The sequence below is a fragment of the Mixophyes fleayi genome, chromosome 4 (assembly GCF_038048845.1).
Source record: "Mixophyes fleayi isolate aMixFle1 chromosome 4, aMixFle1.hap1, whole genome shotgun sequence".
NCBI lineage: Eukaryota > Metazoa > Chordata > Amphibia > Anura > Limnodynastidae > Mixophyes > Mixophyes fleayi.
In genome coordinates this window covers 279,802,558-279,817,837 of record NC_134405.1, presented here as the reverse complement: position 1 = coordinate 279,817,837, position 15,280 = coordinate 279,802,558, and the positions used below count along the sequence as shown (strand labels likewise).

At 36.9% G+C, this 15,280-nt stretch overlaps 1 protein-coding gene across 1 annotated transcript in view; it reads left to right on the top strand.

The window, feature by feature from the left end:
- The window catches only part of FGF18 (fibroblast growth factor 18), a 357,374-nt gene that overhangs the window by 117,387 nt on the left and 224,707 nt on the right, over positions 1-15,280 (top strand). The gene's annotated exons all lie outside the window — the stretch shown is intronic.

Sequence of the window (15,280 nt, the reverse complement as noted above, 5' to 3'; positions counted from 1 at the left end):
ATCCGAATCCAAAACACAAAACACGAGACACCAAAAGTGGCCGTTGCACATCCCTAGATTTGACACCCTAGACAATGAGTTTCCACTGCTCCAAAGTCCAATGTCGGTGTGCTTTACACTGCGCCAGTGGATATTTGGCATTGTGCATGGTGATCTGAGGCTTGTGTGTAGCTTCTAGAATTTGGAAACCCAATCCATCAAGTTCCCGACTAACAGTTCTGATGATGTTGCTTCAAGAAGCCCTTTGGATCTAGGTAGTGAGTGTTGCAACTGAGAACAGATTATTTTTATGCGCTTTGTGATTTAGCACTTGGAAGTCCTATACTGTGAGCTTGTGCGGCCTATCGCTTGTTTGCTCCTAGATATTTCCACTTAATCAGTGCAGCTCTAGCAGGGAACAAATTTGATGAACTGACTTGTTAAAAAGGGTTATTCTATGACAGCCACAATGATAGTAATTTAGCTCTTTAGTATGACCTATTGAACTACTAATGCAGATTGCATGGCTGTATGCTTAATTTGTAATCATTCTGTTAGCAAATGGTGTGGCCGAAATGGCAAAAGAAAATGTTGTCCGTCGCTCTAAATCAAACAATATATAAATCACTAAGTGTCAGCATATGCATAATTAGGAGAATTTTGAAATTAGGGAAGAAGAAGAAGGTGCACTTCTTTAAATTAATGAAATGTGTACAAGTGAATAATAAATAAAATATATAATTAAATATATGTATATATATATATATATATATATATATATATATATATATATATATATATAGTTTTTTTATACACACAATGGGCTTGTTTCATTACGGACAGTTAAGCAAAAGTAAGTAAGACAAAACCATGTTGCATTGGAGGGGGAGCTAAATTTTGGGGTAGGGCATGTCATAGATCAACTTTAAATTTCAGTGTACAAATAAGCTATCAAGTATTTGTGTGTTACATGAAAAAAACAGACAGTATTTTCCTTATGTGAAAAATAGTAAACTATTTTGCATCCCTTTTGACCAGAAAACTTGAGTAACAAAACGTGCTCAGTTTTTTGCTTAACTTTCCTTAATGAATCAGGCCCAATGTCTTTGAACAGTATTCAGTCACCATCCACTTTTTCACAATTGGTGTACAGGGCCCTCTTAAGAACATCTTGGGCCCCCGGGCACAGCAGTGCCCCGGGGCCCCTGTATATACAAAAAAAAAAAAATTATTATATATATGGGCCCTGCAGCCCAGGGAGGCCCGTCGGAGGCAGCAAAAAAAAAAAAACCTAAAAAAAAAGAAGAAAAAACCTACCTTGCGGTCAGCTGGCGATCCGGCTCCCTCTATGGTCTCCTCCTCCGTTGCGCTCTGCAATGGATGTCGGGTGGGCGTGATGACATCACGCCCGACATGCACTGTGAGCACGATGGAGGAGGAGACCATGGAGGGAGCCGGATCGTCAGCTGACCGCAAGGTAAGTATTTTCTTCTTTTTATTCAGGTTTTTTTTTTTTTGCTGCCTCCGACGGGCCCCCCTGGGCTGCAGGGCCCCCGGGCACCTGCCCATTGTGCCCAATGGGAAAGACGGCCCTGTTGGTGTATGTAGCAAAGATGTTTTTAGTGGACTTTATGTATGGTCTAGTGCTTCTGAATTACATCCCAACAAAGATGTGGCATACACCCATATAACATGACTATGTTCCAGGCTTGAGCAGATCAGTCACAGTTCCCAAATTGGTACTATTCGATTGTATGATGTCATATTGTTAAATTGCAATCACAATATTTATCAAGGTAATAATATCTATCAGTAATCTCCTTTAACCTTAATTAAAATAATTAATATATATGCATATATAGGTTTATGATAGATCTGGCAAACAGGCTACACTCTCAGGTTTAGCTTTCTTTCCCATTTATAATTTCTTAGCCATATTATATCTTAATAGCATCTTACACCCTTTTCTACTTGACAATAAAAGTTTTGCTTCATATATGTGTTTTCTGTCCCTTGACTATGTTTTGGCACATATATCCCTACTGAATGTTTATTTTGCTCTTTTTTTTTTATATATAGGAATCTTGGGTTAGCTTCCCGAGTATTACTTATGTTTTAATTGAAGAGCTCCTTATGTACAGTATACTATTTTCTCAAGAAAAAAGAACCTTTGATAATGGTGCCCAGATAGTAAATCAGGTAATCAATATAGCAAAAAAGGTCAAGCAGCTGTAAAAAGGACTTTCCTAAATTGGTCGCAACAAGAAAAATATACAATTGGTTAGAGCGCTAAAAACATAAGTAAATAATATACTGTATATAAAAATAATATCTCACAGATCACCAAATAAATAGACATAAAATTATATATATATAAAAAATAATAAACAATTAATATAAAACAAACAAGATAGAATACTGACTATAGATAGACTCTATTATAGTAAAAACTCCATTGCTGACATTATACCAAAAATAAATGTGGTTTATAGGTATTCTGTAAACTGTGCACAGATCAATATAATCATTAGTTGCTGAAAGAAACTGATTGAGCAAACAGCTCATCCATTTTGATGAATATACTGCAAACTAACTACTGAAATCAATCAAAATGCCACAGATTTTATGTTTGTATAGTTCAGTTCAAAAGCCTTTTTAAAAGAGCAGTGTTTAGTTTATTCTCAGGCTGATAGTATGTCTTAGAGAGTAATAACTATCATCAAATGCTTTGAGCAGTATGCAGCCTCCTAAAGATATAGCCAATTTTCCTTCCACAAGCATGTAAAGACTGATATGTGTAAACACCGTAAGGGACTATTTCATTGTGTAGTGGAGAATCCACGGGAAGAACCTACTCACAGTTCCCACAAAGTCAGCAACCAATTGATGGCTGAACCTCTGATCGTTAGCAGTTGACAGAGATCTCCACATAAAACAGCTGTATTGGCCGGACCCTCCAGCTAAACCCGTCGGCAGCTCTCACCTGTCGTCCGGTGTTCCCTCTATCTATATTTAGCATTTTATCTTGTTTGCTTTATATTGATTGTTTATTATTTTGTATATTTATGTTTATCTTATGTTTTGGAGGATATTAATTGTATGTCTATTTTTTTGGTGATCCGTGAGACATTATTTTTATATATACAGTATATCATCTAATTATTAAGGATTTTTTTACTAGTATTATATTAAATTGGTATACAATAATTCTGCTCCTTATATATATATTATTGCCACCTCCTGAATAATTTATCACTATTATGAGTGTTTGCAGCTCAGTAATAGGTGAAATTTTGGTTGTCCTAAATAAATCCTTTTCTTGCCTGGAGAGCTATTTCAGATTCTTTTGTTTATTATTATCATTATTATTATTATTTGTAATATTATTTGAATAATTCACGTTTTTATATGATAATTTACATTTGTGTTTATGTTTCATATATATGACTAACAAATGCTGGTACTGGCAAATATTTTATAAAATATTTTTATAGTTATTGTAAATGCATTTGTAGTATACTTTTTTGTTTTTTACTGATATGAGATTTAGAGATTTTAATACCTATTTGCTACAAATAATTTGTTACATTTTAGTTTTGTCTTGTACCTTCTAATTGGAAATAATTCAGCTGGCTGTGTTGCTGGCTTTTGGCTACAAAATATATTTAAGCAATGACTAAGAGCCATAATGAATCTAATGCGTCTGAAGAAATTACGCTAAGTGACGAAACACATCACATAATTATATCAGAGTGGTGTTTATATTTGAGATCGATACTTTGATTATCATTTTCCAATCTGCCTGCAGTTTACAGCTTGCCATGGAAGACCATCCTGTTGTAAAGTGGACCACCTCTCTTAGGTCTGATTCAGACTTTTGTCAAGTTACTGGATACCTTTGCAGGAAACCCGCTGAGACATCTTATCCATGATGCAGAGTTGGCTGCTTGAGACTGTCTTGCGGTAAGGGGCCTTCTAATAATCTCTATTGGACCAAGAGCTTTTTGTGTCATACTGGTACTGACACTCCTCCTTACCATGCTGTCTATGTAAATTTTGTTGGATCTATGAATAATGATATGATATTCTGTGGCTATTAAGCTGTCATTGCCTAAGATCATTTCCATTTATGTTATCTTATGTTTGCTGTGGGAGATTTATTTTTAAATTGATCTATTATACAGTAGATTAAAGTAGTTTTTCCCCATTAGCTTGCTTCCCTCAAACTTCCCTTTATAAGGAGAACAGTAACGCTATCCCCATGAAGAAGTCCGCAGTAGGGAGAAATGTGTTTGGTCATTTGGCACGCTGAGGCATCTGCTGCAGTGACTGTGCATTCCATATGTGTTTCATAGGAAAGTTGCATGCAACATTTAGACATGGTAAACAAAGTTTCATTACTGGTGAAAGAATGGAGAACCAGGTATGCGACTAAGGATATAAGTACAAACCCGGACTTTGACTATTTCAAAGGGACTTGTTCATTTTTATAGAGACATGAACTTTGCTACTAAGTGGTATGACATGTTCTATTTGACATAGGACTGAGAGACATTTGTTAGAGAATGTGTTTACTTATTTTGTTTTGTTACAAATGTGTTTTCATTCTTCTGTTTTAGACATTGATTATTGTCTATCATTAGACCTAATGATTACTGTATTTCATATTCTGTATTCTTGATTTAAATAAAATAGTTGTTTTTTTTTATCCTACACTGCTACTCTGCAATATTGAATACCTAGTTTGCCTAGTTTTCTATAAGTGATTTTACATTACAGGTATCACATTACAGGTATTTACATTACAGGCTATATATAGTAACCCATCCTTCCAGAGTGGCACAGTGATTAACATTGCTGTCTCACAGCTCTAAGGACATGGGTTAGATTCCAACCAAGGCCCTATCTTAGGGGAGTTTGTATGTTCTCCCCATCTTTGCATGAGTTTCATCTGGGTGTTATGGTTCCCTCCCACACTCTAAAAACATGCTGGTAGGTTAACTGGCTTCTGATGAAATGGACCCTAGTGTATTTGTTGTAGGTAATCTACAATGGGGCAAGGACTGATATGAATGACTACATATTCTCAGTACAGTACTGAGTAATATGATTGATGCTATGTAAATAAACAATAATAATAATTGTGGCAAGTTGATAGATGATTTTGCCTTAGAAACCAAAGTTTTGTAGAGATTATCACAAACGGCCAAGAAATCCTATCAAAAGCTTGTTGAGCATCCAGTGCTATTATTAACTAGATGACTACATGGATGTTAGGATGGTCGATTAAGTTTATTCTTCTTATATTCTTCTAATTTTGAATTTACAGAATGAAGTTAACTTGACCTGGATCAATAAGGTCTGGTAGTAGTGATGTTGCTAATGCTTTAATATAAAGGTTTTAGATCTGTATTCAACGGGTTCAGAGTCGATAGTCACATAGTTTTTGTAGATTTTTATTTGTGCTGAAAAGGTATTGATTTTAATAAGTTATTTTTTCTGATAGCAGATATGTAATTATGATCTTTGCCATTATTGAAGTCTTCTAAGCTTCTCATATCATTGCCAAAGGTACATTTGGAGTGGAGTTACTATTAATATAGTCCTGTAGGGTGTCAAAGATTTGTTGAAAAGGGTGTAGTACCATTTAACAATACTGACTACCCCGACAGCAAATACAATGACATGGCAATTCGAAAACTACTACCCCAACCTGAAAAAAAAAACCACTGAGTAAAATGACGTCACGTCAAAACGCAACTCTTCTTAAAGCGCCGATGGACAGACCCGGCTGCCATTCATACAATGTAAGTATTATTTTAGGGGTTAGAGTTAGGGTTAGGAGTTAAGGTTATTAGATAAGGTTAGGGTTAGGAGTTAGGAGTTAGTAGTTAGGGTTAGGGTTAACTTTACCTTTACAAGCCAGGTCCGACTTTTAAAGGTAAGGTTAACCCTAACTCCTAACCCTACCTTAACCCCTAAAATAATACTTACATTTAATGAATGGCAGCCGGGTACATCCATTGGCGCTTTAAGAGGAGTTGCGTTTTGACGTGACGTCATTTTCCTCCGTTGGAAACACATCTGGTCGTTACATCACTTCATTTGTGTCATCGTAAGTCTTTTTTTTTTTCGGCCGGGGTAGTAGTCTTCGGAATTGCCATGTCGTTGTAGTCGCTGTCGGGGTAGTCAGTATCGTTAAACTGACTACCACCGGTTGAATATTGCAGGCAGCTGATATTGGTGCATTATCTGCCCATGTGATGACATCTATGCTAGTGTTTGTGACCAATTGTGTAGTTTGACAGTCTGTATAGAATTTAATTTTTCAATGAAACAGGAGACATATGATGTTCCAGCAATACAACCTTCAACTTCCAATTCTGCTTCTGAATTGTTTGGAATGACATTTCGCACTGTATTTATAAATTTCTCAGCCTGATGCAAAAATGGGCAAATATTTTGCAGGAACAGATTTTCACATTTCGCTTATCTGTCATGTTGTCTGCAACCTCTTCCTCTGCTCCTTATCTATTTTCATATCTTTCTGCATTATGAGAGGATTATCACTAGAGATTCTGAAATTTGGTAGAATTGCAGTGACTCAGTGAATCATTAAATAATGCCTACCTTGGAGAGTCAGGCCAGTGACAGCGCGTGGAACATAAAAAAGGGTCAGTCAGCAAAGATCAAGAAATGTCACATGTCTATAGTCTTTTAAAAAGGGCTTGTGGCACTCATTTATTTCTGGATTCTTTTAGGGGAAACTATCTGTGATCTGCGAATGCTACTATATATGATGGCAGTTGATGACTTGAACAGAGACATATCAGTGTCCCATGTAACAATGAGTTTATTGCTTTGCACATATTGGGTTTAAAACCTGTTTTTTGGTGAAACATTGCTGGGCGTTATGCAGCAATCTGTGAAAGCCTACAAAAAACAATAACAGCGGTTTTTTGAAGATAGCATATTTATTAAGAAAATTACAATATTTGCTATTTGGTTTAATATGAATCTCACTCATCACATCAGATTATTGTTTAAAGAAAGCTAATTCTTTCATAGAAAATATTGTGTGATGTAGTATAAGAGCTGTTTAACTAAACACATAACAGTTGATTAGATGCTGTTTATCATCTTAACAGATATTGCAGTGAAAAGTGGAATTTATTAAGTGCCACCTACCGGACTTACTCACCCTATTTACTGAACATGCACAGGGTGAGTGCTAGAAAATAGCCTCATTCATTTTAAAATGTTTCATACCGAGAAAAAAAAATTTCAGTAGTAGTTTTTTTTTTAGCTTTTCTATTTTTCTGTTATATCTGCTAATTTTTTTTACATTTAAATCTTTTGGTTAAAAACAGTTTATTTTAATGTTTTTATTTAAACAGCAGAAGCATCTAGTTCCATGAGTGCTCAATAGAGATGAACAGGAGCCTCCAGAACGATAAGAGTTACTTGCTCAGCTTCCATAGTAATAAAATAATGGTAAAACGCAGAGATAAGTAATTTTTTATCTCCACGATAACTTTTATACCATTTAAAAAAAATCATCAGAATTTTTCTATTATACTGTTATTATACATATTATTATATAAAATAAATGACAGAACATGCACTTCACATGCTCTGCATAAATTCTGAGATGTTTCCTTATTAAAGTTGATGATGTGTAAAACTTTGCACATCTGAGTTTGAGACAATTTCTCACCAATGCACACATGATAACTTCACTGGTTTTAGCAATTCATTGGATTTTTCACTGCCAGCTATTTTTTTTCTTATCAGAAAAAATATTTGGCCTGCCAATACTCGTGAAAAAAATGTCAACTGAATCCTGCAAAGTGAAACAAAATGACATTCTCGCGGATTCATCTGCATCTGCAACCCTGTTCACTGTGTATTGTTCTTCTAGTTTTTGAAACGCATTGATGAACGTGAGAAACACTTATCCTTTGATCCAATGCAGTATTTTTTTTAGTTATGAATCTGACATGGTCAGAAAGGGTAAATGTGGTAAATGACAACCCCACATCACTAAATAAGTACATTGTACAAGAAAAAATAATTGCTAATGGTAATGCAGTAAAGAGAAGCAATACTGGTGCAGTCATATAAACTGTTTTTTAGAATTAAAAAATTTAATGGGTGTCAAACATTTGTCAATTGACACAATGCAAGGCTATCTGTATTTGATGGTGACATAGCGTCACATAATGAAATTATTTTAGACAACCTATTATCAAGCATTTATGATAAAGAGAAAACAGTTGATCAACAGAATGCAGCAAGCACATAAATGTAAAATAAATTTAATCAAATGCATCTGTGAATCCACCATCCTGACTCTCTACCAAAAATTATACTGTAAAGCAACGTTTAATCTATCATAGACTAACGGAAACTGATAATGCAATGCTAGACAGTGCTATGTCTACTAGTTCCCCATTACCTACAATGTTACAAACAAGAAAGGCAGAATATTTCCAATTCATGAAGTAAAAGTCATACACTATGTAAAAGGCCAGTCTTAATTGCAAGCTGAAAATCAATAGTTTTGAACGTTTTTTAGAGTGATATGAATAACAGAGCAATGGCTAAAATGCATATTATGTACATCATTCGAGGTTATCAGGGAACAGTGCTAGAGTGCCAGAAAGCTGCTCTGATTTGCTATTTGTATGTAGGTATGGATGAACTTCATTGTATCAATGAGGTTGAATGGAGCATTGTGAGAGAAGTTTTATTAGTGTATAATAACCTCGTGTTTGCTGAATAAGTTCAGAATAAATCAGAATCAGAATAAATTACCCATAACTTTCCATAGAATACCAAGGGATACTATGAACGTTTTACCTGCTTTCATCGCTATTACAGCAAGATACACACTTTATAGCACGAGAATTTCTGTAATTTTCCTTGACTTGTGCTTATGTTAACTATGACAGTACATAATATTTTTTAATTTTAAATGGAATGCTTGTATGTTTTGTTTGTGGTGTGTATGTTAATAAGCTGGTATATGTGTGTTTATTATTGATACACGTTTATGTTGACAACCTTTTGTTGTTTTTGTGTATACAAATATAGCAATATATATGTTTTTATTTTGTCGAAAATATATTGCCATGGCATCTGACCGAAAGGTGGAGCTCATGAGGAACTTCATTGAGTTATACAGATCCCATCCCTGCTTGTGGAAAATAAATCAAAACAGTACAGGCAAAAGAAGAGTGTGGCCATGGAAGAACTTGTGAAAGCATTCCTTCCACATTACCCTGGAGAGTACCCTGAAATGTAGAGTGGGCAAAGGGGAAGATACATAACTTTAGGACTGTAATAAAAAATAACTGAACAAGATTGAGGCCTCCAAAGAATCTGGGGCAGTGGCTGACTATGTGTATGTGCCAAAGTTGAGGAAATTGCAAGACAGTCCACCTGCAACATGGAGACGAACAATAGTTTCCCATCTGAAGTACTACAAACAGATGACATACCGCCAAGTGGAACAGTAAGTGAAACATACAACATTGTAAATGCTTAAAATTTTATTCTCTTAAATCAATCTCACAATACAGTTTACAAGCATACAATGCTACTGTCCATACATTACACAATGTCATTCTGCCATGACACATCACCCTCACCATTAAAATATTCGAAATAGGCATCCCTGTTAATTTTGCCATGTGACTGCCATTTCTCATCTGGCCTGACTCTAGAGGTGTCAACCCAACAACTTCCGCTACTTCTACATTATTCTCCATATTGGTATGCGTACTGCACACAGTGGAGTTTTTATGCCTAAGAAGGTTGTGTAGGAGACAACAAGCCTTCACCACATTCTCCACCTTGTCTAGGCATAGATTTATAGCTGAATGAATGAAAAATTATAAACCCGTTCCTTAAATTACCTAACGCATTTTCCACAATGCGCCTAGCTCTTTATGACGAAACGAGTTTGATAACACCGTAACCAGCCTATTTCTCGTTTCTCACAAAGTATGGATTATACCATGTGCTTTTTATAGCCCCTGTTTTTGTTCTCCAGCTCAACAGAATACTACATCAGTGTCTAATTACATGTGGATAAGGGGACATTGTAGCTTATTGTAAATATGTATATTGTGTATTGTATATTGATGGTGTGGCAGTGAGGTTGTTATACATTGTCCTTAAAGGGAAGCCTGGGTTATGGATAAAGATCAGGTGGTGTCCAGGATACAAATGAGGGGGCTGGAGCTGCATTTATTCTACCCCTCCATCCTCTACAGGAAGCATAGAACAGCTGGGGACCCTGTGACATCACAAAGTAGTGTAAGGGGTTAATTTTAGGAGGGGCTGACTGCTACCCTATCTTTGGAGGTGGGGGAAGCCAATTAGTATCCATTGTTCTCCATAGGACTAGTCCAGGCATTTTGTCTGTGTCCCAGCAGGGGGCTTCTGTGGAAGCACAGCTCATCTCCACTCCCCCCCTCCAACCCCCCTGATCCAGGACCTACCAATGTTTAAAGAGAGAGAGACCCAGGGGTTTGCAGTGGGAGGGGAAATCACTGTGGAAATTTGACCCTAGATATAAGGAGCCACTTCAGGGGGTGGTGTTCATTCTGGGATTTCATTCATGGAAGGTGCAAGATCTGGTTTTGAGTTGTCGTTCTCTACCAGAGTCTACATATGCAGCTGAGAGAGATCCATGGGTCGTCAAGTCGGAACAGCCAGGTGACTGTAACTCCTTAAGCTAGTGGGGTAAGGGACAGATGATGTGGTAAATCTGTCTGGCATTTATTTACTGTGTATACATAATAATCTCTAGTGATTGTTTTTATTACAATAAATGTATTGTTTTACTTTCTAACTGTATTTGCCTGAGTGACTACACAAATCCTAGAAGGTACTGAGTAGACTTCCCTGCATAGGATGGCACCTGTGGGTGGCCAGCCAGAGTGAAGTGGGTAAGGTTACAATACATTATTATGTAACGCAAACGTTATATAGTCCATATTTTGTGTCACTACTTGATGCTAAATTAAGTTAATTGTTTTTAGGTTTATCATAGAAAGTAGTCTGCTCCAATGCACCTCCATCTAATGATTTCCCATTTTTTCCAATGTCCACAAATAGAAATTCAAAGTTGGCATCCAGTTTGGCCATTAGAATAATTCTTTATAGTTGTAATAATAGGATCCACTTTTTGAGGGTGGCATAAATTCTTACATGTTTGCCATCAATGCCACCGCCACAGTTTGGGAAATTCCAAAGACTTTCAAAATCTTCAGCAATAACTTTGCTCTACCGTCATTGCTCTACCTTTGCAGGAAACTGAAAGCCAAAGATTGTTTAAATGTTAAATTGGTACATTCATATAATGTTATACTCACTACTTTATATTTTGTTTTCATTACACAGCCTGCTGTCCTATCTGAAGCAGTAATCTCTGATGTAGCAGAGCAACATGATACAACTGCGCATGCCAGCCAGCTGACAGTACACAGCCAGGACATCACAGATCTACCAGCTACATGGTGAAAGTAAAGGATCCGTGAACTCAAGCAAATTGATGCGCAAATAGAGAAGATGGTAGAGTGTGCAAACCATTTGATGTCCATTTTGATGAACAGTATACAGGGGTTCCATCCCCAATGGAAAATAGCAACCTTTTTCATTATGAACAGCTTTGAACCCCTTCATTGTTTTATTGTATTGCACAGTTTGTATATAATCTGTATACTTTCTATTTTAATAAAATAATATTTTTTTTGAAAATCAGACTATTTCTTGTATCAGCGTTCATATACTGTCTTGAACTATAGCATTACAGGTCTCAGGTGTGATTAAACACAGAGCTTGAAGTGAAAATGCTGTGCTATATTTGAAATCAGCCAGTGTCCTTCCTATGGCCAAAAAACTCAGGGTAGCAACCAGTCTCTGCTCTGTAGATATGGGTCTCCTTAAAAGCGGTGTCCTCCTTCTGATGTGGAAGGTGACAAGTTGGAGCAGTTCCTGGAATGTGGGTTTATTCATCCTCAGGAAATTCCTGGAGTCACCAGGGTTGTTGTCCCGTATCTCCTGTAGCAGGGGCCTAAGAGAAAATGAGTCTCTCCTCTGGAATCACTGTTTGACCCAACAAGACCGATGCTTTTCCATCTCTCCCTCCGGGTTTGTGCTTGCAGTCGTCTTGCCATAGCAAGTAGCAAAAGATCATTAAATTGTTGTACTTCAACAGTATCCATTATATTAAAATAAATCGTTTATGTGCAGTTGCGAATGAACGTACACTATACACAAAGATGTGTTATAGAATGAATGGCAATGACGTGTTTCTTTTTCCTGAAGTTTGTGGGAGTTTTTTGCAGGTGATGTTCAGCCCTTTATTTAAATTTCTTCTGCATATCGCTGCAGGGAGGCCATATATCATTTCAGTGTGTACAGATTCACAATCTTTTGAGCCGACATTATGCCTGCCAAAAATCACTGGCCGGACAGTTGATCTTGCAAAAATTGTTTAAAAGAGCATAGTGTGTATGCATGAATCGACCGATCGATCGGACCGTCAGTTGTAGGTACAATCGTTGTAGATAACACATTGGTCGGAAAATTCTGCAGTATGTACCTAGCATTAACCTGTTATACATAAATACAGGGTGAACCAGGTGCACAGAAGAAGGTAAACAAAGTCAAACCCCTGAAGACAATGGGAAACCTAAATTATGATTCTTAGTGTTCACCCACATTTTATCCCCTGGTAAATATAATTTAGTGTGTCTGCAGAGCATATCTAATTGATATTTTTATCTTTCTTGAGCCTCATAAAGCTTAATTATTAAAGTTCTCAAAAATGCTTGTAGTCTTCTATGGGAATCTGTTGCCATTGGTACTGTACCAGTAAGGACAACATCTGTAATGGGTCATAGTAGATACTCATAGTTAGTTAAATTGGACTATGTTTAGTAGAACTATATATGCAATTATTATATGCAAATTTAGAATTGAGTAGCAACTCAAACCAATTATCTTGTTGGAATTCTACATAAACTCATAAAGATACTGTTCCAAAATACTGTTTGATTAACTCTTTCCATCTGGCCATTCGACTGAGGTTGATATACTAGAGAAAAATCCAGATAGACACATAAAGCTCTTCAGAAATGGGAAATAGATTGTGATCCACTATCAGGCACTATACCTTCTGGACAACCATGAAGCCTAAAGGTGTATATAAAAATAATTGAGCAGTGTACGGAGCTGAGGGGGGCCTTTTAGGGCAAACACATCCTTAGACATTTGAGGCCACCAATAATACCCAAATATGAGGTCTAACATCTTGAGTCTTCCTAAATTCCTGCTATTTTGGAATTATGATACTGCTGCATAATCTTATGCCGTAAAGCCAAAGTAGGAATAAACACCATAGGAAGCGGATAAGGGGCCTGATTCATTAGTGATCTTATCTTGTGCAAAAGTTAAGATGCTTATTTTAAGAAGAAACAGGGAGATAAGAGAGTTAAGTTAAGATGGATTTTCATCTTACATGAAGAAATTATTCACTTACGCAGTGGATTTTGCTTCTTATTTAATTATTCACTTACGCAGTGGATTTTGCTTCTTATCTCCCTTTTCTGGGCAAGCACAGAGTGGATTTGCTTAAGATAAGCAAAAAACGGCAGATAAGAACACTGATGAATCAGGTCCAAGATCTTGATTGTAGGATAGAAAACAAAGAGTAGTAAATGGAGTGTATTCACAGGAGGGAAAGGTTACCAGTGGAGTACCTCAAGAATATGTACTTGGACCATTGCTTTTTAATATCTTTATTTGCATTGCAAATGGTATTGAAGGTAAAGTATGCATTTTTTCAGATGACACAAAGATATGCAACAGGGTAGACACACCAGGAGGGGTAAAATAAATGATCAATGATCTAGGTAGACTAGAGGAATGGTCAAGAAAGTGGCAACTTGTTCTCCAGCATCTTCAGCAAATGATATCTAAATTTGTATGGGCAGGGCGTAAGCCTAGAGTGCATATGCGAATACTCTCTAAACATCAAACCTCTGGAGGTCTAGGCCTCCCAAACGTAATAAAGTTCTATAGAACTACGCATATGTCACAATGTATCTTATGGCACTAACCCCCTCATTATAGAGTGTGGACACAGATTGAGGCAGATATATTACAATTATATTACAATTATATTCCCCATATTCCTTACTCTGGATACCATCCCAGCATAGGGCTAGACGTGTAGCCCAGCTTCCAACTGCTCGTTTTTCTGTCTCAATGTGGGATCAAGTGACCAGATTCTACAAGTTGCGATCTAATTACCCACTGCTTGTCCCACTTTGGAACAATAAAAATTTTGAACCAGTGTTAGATCATAAAATGTTTCATTACTGGTCCGCACATAATTTGCTCTTTATTTGGGATCTGGTCCCAGCTGGGGTTTTTCCTACATTTTCAGACTTACACAGAAGATTACATTTGCCCCCAAAAATCTTTTATCAATATCTTCAACTTAGGCACCTCTATCGATCCTTAAACGCGCCTCCCCCCTCAATTCACTGTTCGGCTTTAGAAACTTTATGTCGCTGTTCCGCGACTACTAGAGGCTTAATTTCCACTTTGTACCAAATGATTAACAACTTTGGCCAGCCCGAAAAAGACCCTCATGAGCTTGCCTGGGAGAGGGATACCAGGGAGACCCTGACTTCTGAAGAAGGGTCAAAGGTGAAAGCTAATATAGCTAAGTCATCTATATCAGTTAGGATAAAAGAAAATTCTTGCAAAATTTTCTACAGATGGTATTTGGTCCCCTCTCGTCTCCACTCTATCTTTCCGACTACTAGCGACCGATGTTGGAGAGGGTGCGGTCTGCGGGGTACCCTGTTGCACGTTTGGTGGTGTTGCCCTAAATTACAACCTTATTGGCAGCAAATTCATAATCTCATCAAGGATATTACACAGGTTAAAATAACTGAGTCCCCCCTATACTCCCTTCTTCCTAGACAGCTCCCGGGCACTAGTCGCTTCACGCAAAAACTTATCAATCATATATTAAATGCCTCTAAATGTTTAATTGCCGCTCTATGGAAAAACACCTCTCCCCTCTCGCTCTCAGCCACTATCAATAAAGTATGGTCAATCTATAGGATGGAAAGCATCACAGCTCTTCTCAAAGACAAACCAATGAATTTCCAAAACACATGGTCACCTCCGTCAGGTTTAAGAAGGATCATTATTTATATAAATTTTAGAAAATCCTAACTTAATTTGATCTCCATATAACCACACGGGTTAA